We start from the raw sequence: 7,833 nt of genomic DNA, 5'->3' as shown, positions 1-7,833 counted from the left end.
GGCATATTTGGGCAGACTAATTCAACATTTTGTCCATTGAGGTCAAAAGAAAGCACCATAGAAAAATTTGTTATGGCATAAAATCTTTGATTTTCTTCATGATAATAAACATCCTCAAATTGTTCCTCATCCTCAGTGTTGTAAGGAGATAATTTTGGCCCGAGAACCCAAGTCAGATCTTCTGACCTTGCCAAAGCAAGCTCTTTTCTAATGCCAAAGATAACAACAATAGTTCTAGAGGAGTCAATAGAGGAGATAATGATCTTATGAAAATATATATTACAGAATTCATCAGTAGTAAAGTCAAAGAGAGTATCATTTAAAGATCTCCTTATGGAGCTTTCAGGGGAATATTGTGACTCGATCAAGGTGAAAAGGGATGGGAGCGATATTTCAGCCTTTGTGATAGGGTTGAAGAGGTGAGGTTTTAGATCTATTTTGTTAAGGGTCACAAGCCATCCATCCTTGGAGCCAAAATAGCGGTGGCCATAGGAGTGGAAATCGATGGAGGAAAATCGACGATAGTGGCTGAGGACAACTTCTTCTCTTTCTATGGTAAGTTCATGGAAGGTGATTTTTTCGAAGGCCTCTCCGACATCATTGGAAAGGAGTAACCATGGGGAGGGACGACATTGAAATCCAAGGAGTGCATAGTTGTCAAGGGTGAAACTCCATGAGGTGCAGACAACAGATAATCGGACTAAGTCTACAATGGACAAGTTCGATGAGATGTAACGAAGGATATCTATGGGGAGATCAGACCAAGCCATAATATTATTGTTTTTGTGGTGGCCAATGGTGGAAAGGAGCTGCAGTTTCTTCCAACACTACCACGCTCCGACAAACATTAATAAGAGTTGGAATAAAATATGCAATCTTTATTAGAGATATAAATATATGGAATAGAATAAGTATTTGTAGCAAATATTAAAGTGCATTAATTTTTATTCTCATTTTTTTTTTATTGAAGAAGTGCAAATTGCATTGAGATGAATAAAAACTAATTACAATTACTGAAAGAATAACATTCCTCCTTGATTAAATTTGACAATAAGGAAGGAATATCATCAAAAGAAAAACTATCAAAGTAAAAACTACTATCTAATGCCAAAGTAGCACACAAATTGGCTACCTTATTACATTTTCTATAAGCATGTAAAAACACAACTTTATTAAACTCATTCAGAAAGAAGGAATCTCTTACCGAACTGATGTCCATAAGCCCTTTATTCTGCTTTAAAGAATTTTGGAGATAAGTAATAACATTGATGTTATCACTCTCCACAATCACCCCTTTGTACTCAGGCATCCATCTTTTAATGTACTCCTTCATCGAGAGAATAGCTTCCAACTCAAGCTGAGCTATATCCCAATGAACCATGTTCTTCCCAAATGCAAGGATGAATCTACCTTTGTGATCCCTGAAGACACCACCAATACCAGCAATGCCCGAACAAAGTAAGGAGGCATCAACATTATTCTTCATCCAGTCTTTCGGTGGAGGGAACCAAGTGTTTTGAGACTCCCTAAGGAGATTAGTACCCCAATTAGAAAGATAAGGACAAGTCTTAATGATAGCCACGGAAAGAGCATTTGATGCAACCACATAACACGGAAGTGCAGCTTTGCCATGCTTAACATCATTTCTATTTTTCCAAGAAAAGTATACAATGTGCAGTAAATTTTCACTATGCCCAGATTACTTACTGATATTCTCATGAGTTCCTTTAAACAATGGTCCAAGGAATGAAATATAGGAATGTAGATACCCCAATCAATCACCTGCAAAATGATTTCAACCAGATACTTACATTGAACTATAATATGTTCATAACTCTCCACCAATTGACACCCTCTAGCACAGGAATCATTCCCCGAGATCTTACGGTTCATGAGAAAGAGGTTGGTAGGAATAGCAGATTTCCTTAATCTCCACCAAAACATCTCCACCTTCTTTCTTGGCTTGAGTTTGTTAAGCCACTTACAATAATCATCATCTCTTAAGTTGAACGTATGCCTTATCACATGATCAAATGACAGGGAAGAAACTGTCTTCCCCAAATAGAATTTCTGCATTTCCAACCGATCTTCCCTGCTGGGATCAAACTGAGTTTGACTGATCAACAAAATGAGTTCTGGATGAAAAACCTCCTGAAGCAGGTGAAAATTCTAGTGACCATTCTCTAGAGTAAGCTGCTGAACACAGGTCCCCTCCAAAGCAACAAAATCAACAAAGGTAGGCCATCAGTTTAAACATTTGTCTAGAATCCAGACATCATTCAATACATTGATCACCTCACCATTGCCAACTTTCCATCTGGTAATATTTTTAAGATGTATTCCACCATCTATTAAAATCTGCCAAGCCTTAGAAGTAATCTTATTATGAGTACCATTCATAATATTCTTCCCATATTTAGCTTTGATTGTTCTGTGAAACAGGGTATCAGGCTTTTGTAAAAAATTCCAAGCCAAATTCGATCTCAACGAACCAGCTTTCATCACAGGAGACTGCAAGCCCAGCCCTCCCATACTTCTCGGCTTGCATAGATCATCCCAAGCAACATAGTGAATACTACGGCTGCCATCTGGTTTATGTCAAATGAAATTTCTACAAAGTTTTACCAATGTAAACAACACTTTCTTTGGGATCAAAGAATGTGTAACAAGAAAGTTAGGCATAGACAAAAGAGAACTTGTGATAAGAGTAATCTTACCACCCATGGATAGAAACTTCTTACCCCAAGCATTCAACCTATCCATAACACTGATTAAAAGATCCTGAAAGTCAGTTGCCTTCAACCTATTAAGAGATATTTTTATCCCAAGATAGTTCATTTCGTTGACCACTTTGAAGCCAAAAACTTTAGCAATCTTCTTCTTCATAGGATAGGTAACAACCTGGCCGAATATAACATGAGATTTATTGACATTGATCCTCTGCCCTGTCCATTTGCAAAAGTAAGAAAATATATATTATTGCAGAAAAATGTTTTTATTTACAATAATTATATTATTTCATTTTACAAAATGAATTTGGTGTCAAGCTTATAAGTAACTATTGGTGTTGCCTCGAATTTGGCTCGACCTACAAGAAAATGGGTCAATAGCAACAAAAAAAAAAGAGATAAAAAGAAAATGGTCGTTAAAGATGATTAATCATTCAATTTCTATAAAATGTATGGTGAAGTTGCCATGAATTTGGCACGACCCCTATTTTTCATATCATTGATCGACGTATGCTTTACATATATGTCGGGGGTCCAAGGGGGTAGCGTCCCTTGGCGGGGTTTGACCTAACCAATCAGGTCGCGGGGTCAAGGGGAAGCACCCTTGCGGGGCAATTGCCTAAAGACCATAATATTTTAAAACTTTTAGGGGTTGCAATTGCCTAAAGACCAAAGTTTTTTTTGGGTTCATCATTCCTTAACAATAACACCCATACACAATGTGTTTAATTATGTTGGGGAAATTACCTAAATACCATATTATTTTAAATTTTTTAGGCGGGGTAATTGCCTAAAAAACCCTTGTAATAAACACTAAAAATAGATTGAAATGGACAAATTACGTAAAAAATCATATAATAAAGTATTTTTTGACTTAGGGGGATCCGCTCTCAATTAAGCACATTAATGGCATCCAAGGAGAACTATTTCCATAACGTTGAGATCCTCTGGAAATATTTGATTCATTTTATCCGTTGAATATATATATATATATATATTCATTTTTTGTGAACTAAATCTTGCATGTGAAAATTTTTTTCAATGAAATTGTTATATTTTGTATGCAATAAATATTTATTGACAAATTTATATAAGCTCTTTTTTTAATTTAATTCATATAAGAAAAATATTTTGTTCATAAATTGTATATGGTAATATTTAATTGTAGGGAGGTAATTAAATTTTGTTTTTATAGTTGTTCTTTGGTTTTTTATTATGATTTACAAATTTTTTATATTCAATGAAATTTTTTGTAATTCATAGTATCTTATTAGGTGAAATTGTTTCTAATAAAAATGTATGTGAATCAACTTCAAGATTTAAAATTTTAATTTTAATATTTTATTAAGAGGGAATTTCAATATGGTTGTGGGCATCAAAAATTTGCACCACATCTATATTGAGATAGTTAGTGTTTGGTCAAAATTTTAGAGGGCAAACAAAATATTAAATAAGACATTATATAGAGATTAATGAGAGAACCTTCGATTAAAACTTGCCCTTATATGCTAAATTTTAATCGTATAATAGCATATATTTTATATTTTATTCTCATAATATTTTATATCCACATCCATCATAATTTTCATAGCTGTGAAAAAAAGGGTCACTAGAAGTCTGAAGTAGAACGGAGGTAAGTTTGGTTTATGTTAGAAAGGCTGGAGTGGAAAGGAGGTAAGTTTATCTTACCTCTAGGTTTTTGGTTGTTAATCAACATTTATATTGGTGAAGGATTTAAGAATTAGCTTGATCCAAAATTTATTAAATGTACATTAATTGGATATGACAAAGATAATTTTTGTTACAAATTATGTGATTATTAGAATAAAAAATTCATCAGGAGCAGGGATGCCAAATTAAATAAAAATGAAATGTACAATGATGAAAAGGAGACTCCTAAAGATTCTTCAAAATATGTTGAGATAAAGGATGATGATGATCAAGAAGGCAAAGCTGATGAAGCATAGAGAGTACCTCAGACTTGCTACTGAAATTATAAGGAGTCCATAATCTAAAAGTAAGTACAAATGTATTCTATTTTCTTATACTATCTATTATTAATAGATAGTGGTGAAACATAGTGGTATGATGAGACCATTCAAGTTAATGATTCAAGGAAGTGGGAGCAAGCCATAAATGGTGAGATATGTCCACTTTAGTTGAATTAGTCTTGGAGTTGATAGAGCTACCAAGTGACAAGAGAGCTCTATAGAATAAGTGAGTTTACAAGCCAAAAAAAAGAACATGATGATAGCAAGTGCTACAAGGTAAGGCTTGTTGTTAAAATTTTCAAAAAAAAAGGAAGTAGTAGACTTCACTAAATTTTTTTTCTCTTGTGGTAAATATGACTAAAAATAGAGTTATACTGAGCATTCTATGAGTGGGGAATTTACATATAGAACAGATGGATGTAAAGACAACATTTTTTTATGGTGGCCTTGATGAAGAGTTGTACATTGTGCAACATCAGGGATATATGGTCACATGTAATAAAGTTTTGTGTGTAGGCTCAGGAGGACATTATATGGGATAAAGTAGGCACCAATGTAGTGGTATAGGAGATTTGATAGATTAATATTTTATAAGTGGTACACAAAGTGCCAGTGCATAAAGTTTCAGGCATATCATTATTATTCTTTTAAATACTTCGATAACTATTATATAAGTATGCTTTTATATACTAATGACATGCTAGTTGTAAGCTCAAATATGGAGAAGATAAAATATAAAAGAATAATTATCAAAGGAGTTCGAAAAGAAAATTTGGAGAATCTGTAGGGATAGAAGTGTAGATATACTAAAGTTATCTCAAGAAAAATATATTAAAAATGTTCTTCAAATATTTAACTTGAGTGAGGCATAGCCAATTTACACTCGCTTTGGTAGTCATTTTCAACTATCCAATGAATAAATGCCTAAATTTGAAGTAGAGAAAAAAATGATGGATAGGATTCCATATGCTTCAACACTTGGAAGTTTGATGTATGCTAAGATCTACACGAGATTTTATACGACATATGCAGTGGGAATAGTAGCATATTTATAAGAAAACCAAAAAAACTTTATTGGGAGGTGGTTAGGTGAAATCTCAGGTACATGAGAGGATTAATTGACAAAGCTCTTTGCTTTGGAAGTGTAAGAATTTAACTACATAATTATATAGATTCTAATATTATTGGAGATCTTAATAGGAGGATGTGTAGAACATGTTATATCTTTACTTTGGGAAAGAATGTAGTGCATTAGGTTTCAAAGTTCTTGAAGATTGTTGCACTCTCAACCACAGAACCTAAGCACATTGTTATCACTGAGGCTTGCAAGGAGATGATACTATTATAAAACTTTTAGGCATAACTTAGTAAGGGGCAAAGGAATGAGAAGTTGCAAAGTAACATAATGAGTGCTACTTGTTTAGCAAAGAATGCTACATTCCATGCTAGAATGAAGAAAATCCCGCTTTGGTATCATTTTATTAGTTTGCTTCTTGAAGATGGTCAATTATCTTTGGAGATGATACAGACGATTGAGAATCATGCATACATGCTAAAGAAGATGGTGGAAATTGATAAACTTAAGCTAAATGTGTAGCTTCAGTTGGTCTTCGTGGAGGATGAGAGCAAAGGAGAGCCACAATATAAGTACTATGATTAGTGTTGCAGATTGGGAGGAGAGTTGATTGAAATTTATTTCCAAGTTAGAGATTGTTAGTTCTGTGTGGAATTTTATTATGTTGATGAATTAGGTTGTTCTGCTGTCTCAAACCTCAGTTGAATTTGTCATACTCACAAGGGGGTCTTTCCTCAATTTGGGTTTATGTGCTTAGCTCCTGAATTTTTTTTGTACAAAACCTCAGTGTTATGTACCTAAACGCGTCAACTCTGCATAGCTGAGAACCATTGCATTTTTCCCCAGACACACCAGTGCAGTAGAGTTTATTGGGTGAAATGACAAAGAGCATAGTGTCGCAACACTCTAGATTTGGCGTTGCAACATTGTGTAGTGCCGTGATTTTGCAGGTTTGAGTACCGTAGCATCATGATGATAAAGGCTTGAATGATGGAACTCTCCAAATTGGTGCTGCAATGCTGCGATGCGGATTGACTATTTTCTTTCTCATTTTTTCTAAAGGAGGGCATGACCCGAAGTTATTAACTAGCATTTCTCTTGTGTTTTGTGTATGAGAATTATGTAAAAGAGAAGAGAAGCAAGAACAAAGTGAGATAAAAGAGATATATGTACTTATTTCTCCCAATTCTCATAGTGGGTTTCTTGGTTTAATGTGGCTCTGTGGTTTATTCCCGATTTCAAAATTTCCACATTAAATCCAGTTCTCCTTTGATTTTCATTACTTTTACATTCATGTTTGTTTCTCTAAGTTGTTTCTTACTTCCACCTCCAACAATTATTTCATTTATCTTCTTTAATTTTGGTGCATTTTTCATGCTCTTCGTTTTTTTTCTTACGATTTGCTTTCTAAAATTTCAGAATTTTCCAAACTAATCTTTCTTTACTGTGTAATTTATTCAACATTGTAAGTCAGGATTAAATCATGATCAAAATTTAATAAGAAAGATATTTTGAAAAGATAAATTCCATATAAACATCATTCACTTGTTTGACACTATTTATATTATCATAATCCCCTCACTAGGCCTATTACTACTAAAATTACACTCAACATATTCAGTTTTATACCTACTCAAACGAAAGCCTTTAGACTCTAAGGTTGAACTACAAAATTCAAGTTTACCTTCAACTCCCTCTCTAGTCTTATAAACAAGAAGAATATAATCAGCAAAAAAGCATACACCACGAAAGCCTTTGGCTAAGGTGGGTGGGCAAAAATCGGCTAGGTCGATTGGTCGGCGAGGGGCGGAAGGTCACGACTTCTTTGGACAAATCAAATGAGACATGCAACCAAGGTAGGATGGATTCGGATGAGCACAGGCATTCTCTGGGCGAACCAAACAAGCCAGGCGAAGAAATGATGAGAGGAGGGGAGCGGGGGTAGGACTCTTTCTGACGGTTTAAATCGCTAGAAAATTTTCACTTAAAAACACCTAAACCGCTGGTAAGTTATATATATATATATATATATATATCC

The sequence above is a fragment of the Dendrobium catenatum genome, unplaced genomic scaffold (genome assembly GCF_001605985.2).
Source record: "Dendrobium catenatum unplaced genomic scaffold, ASM160598v2 fragScaff_scaffold_807, whole genome shotgun sequence".
Taxonomy (NCBI): Eukaryota; Viridiplantae; Streptophyta; class Magnoliopsida; order Asparagales; family Orchidaceae; genus Dendrobium; species Dendrobium catenatum.
The sequence above is the reverse complement of the archived record's forward strand: the minus strand, read 5'-3'. Positions refer to the sequence as shown.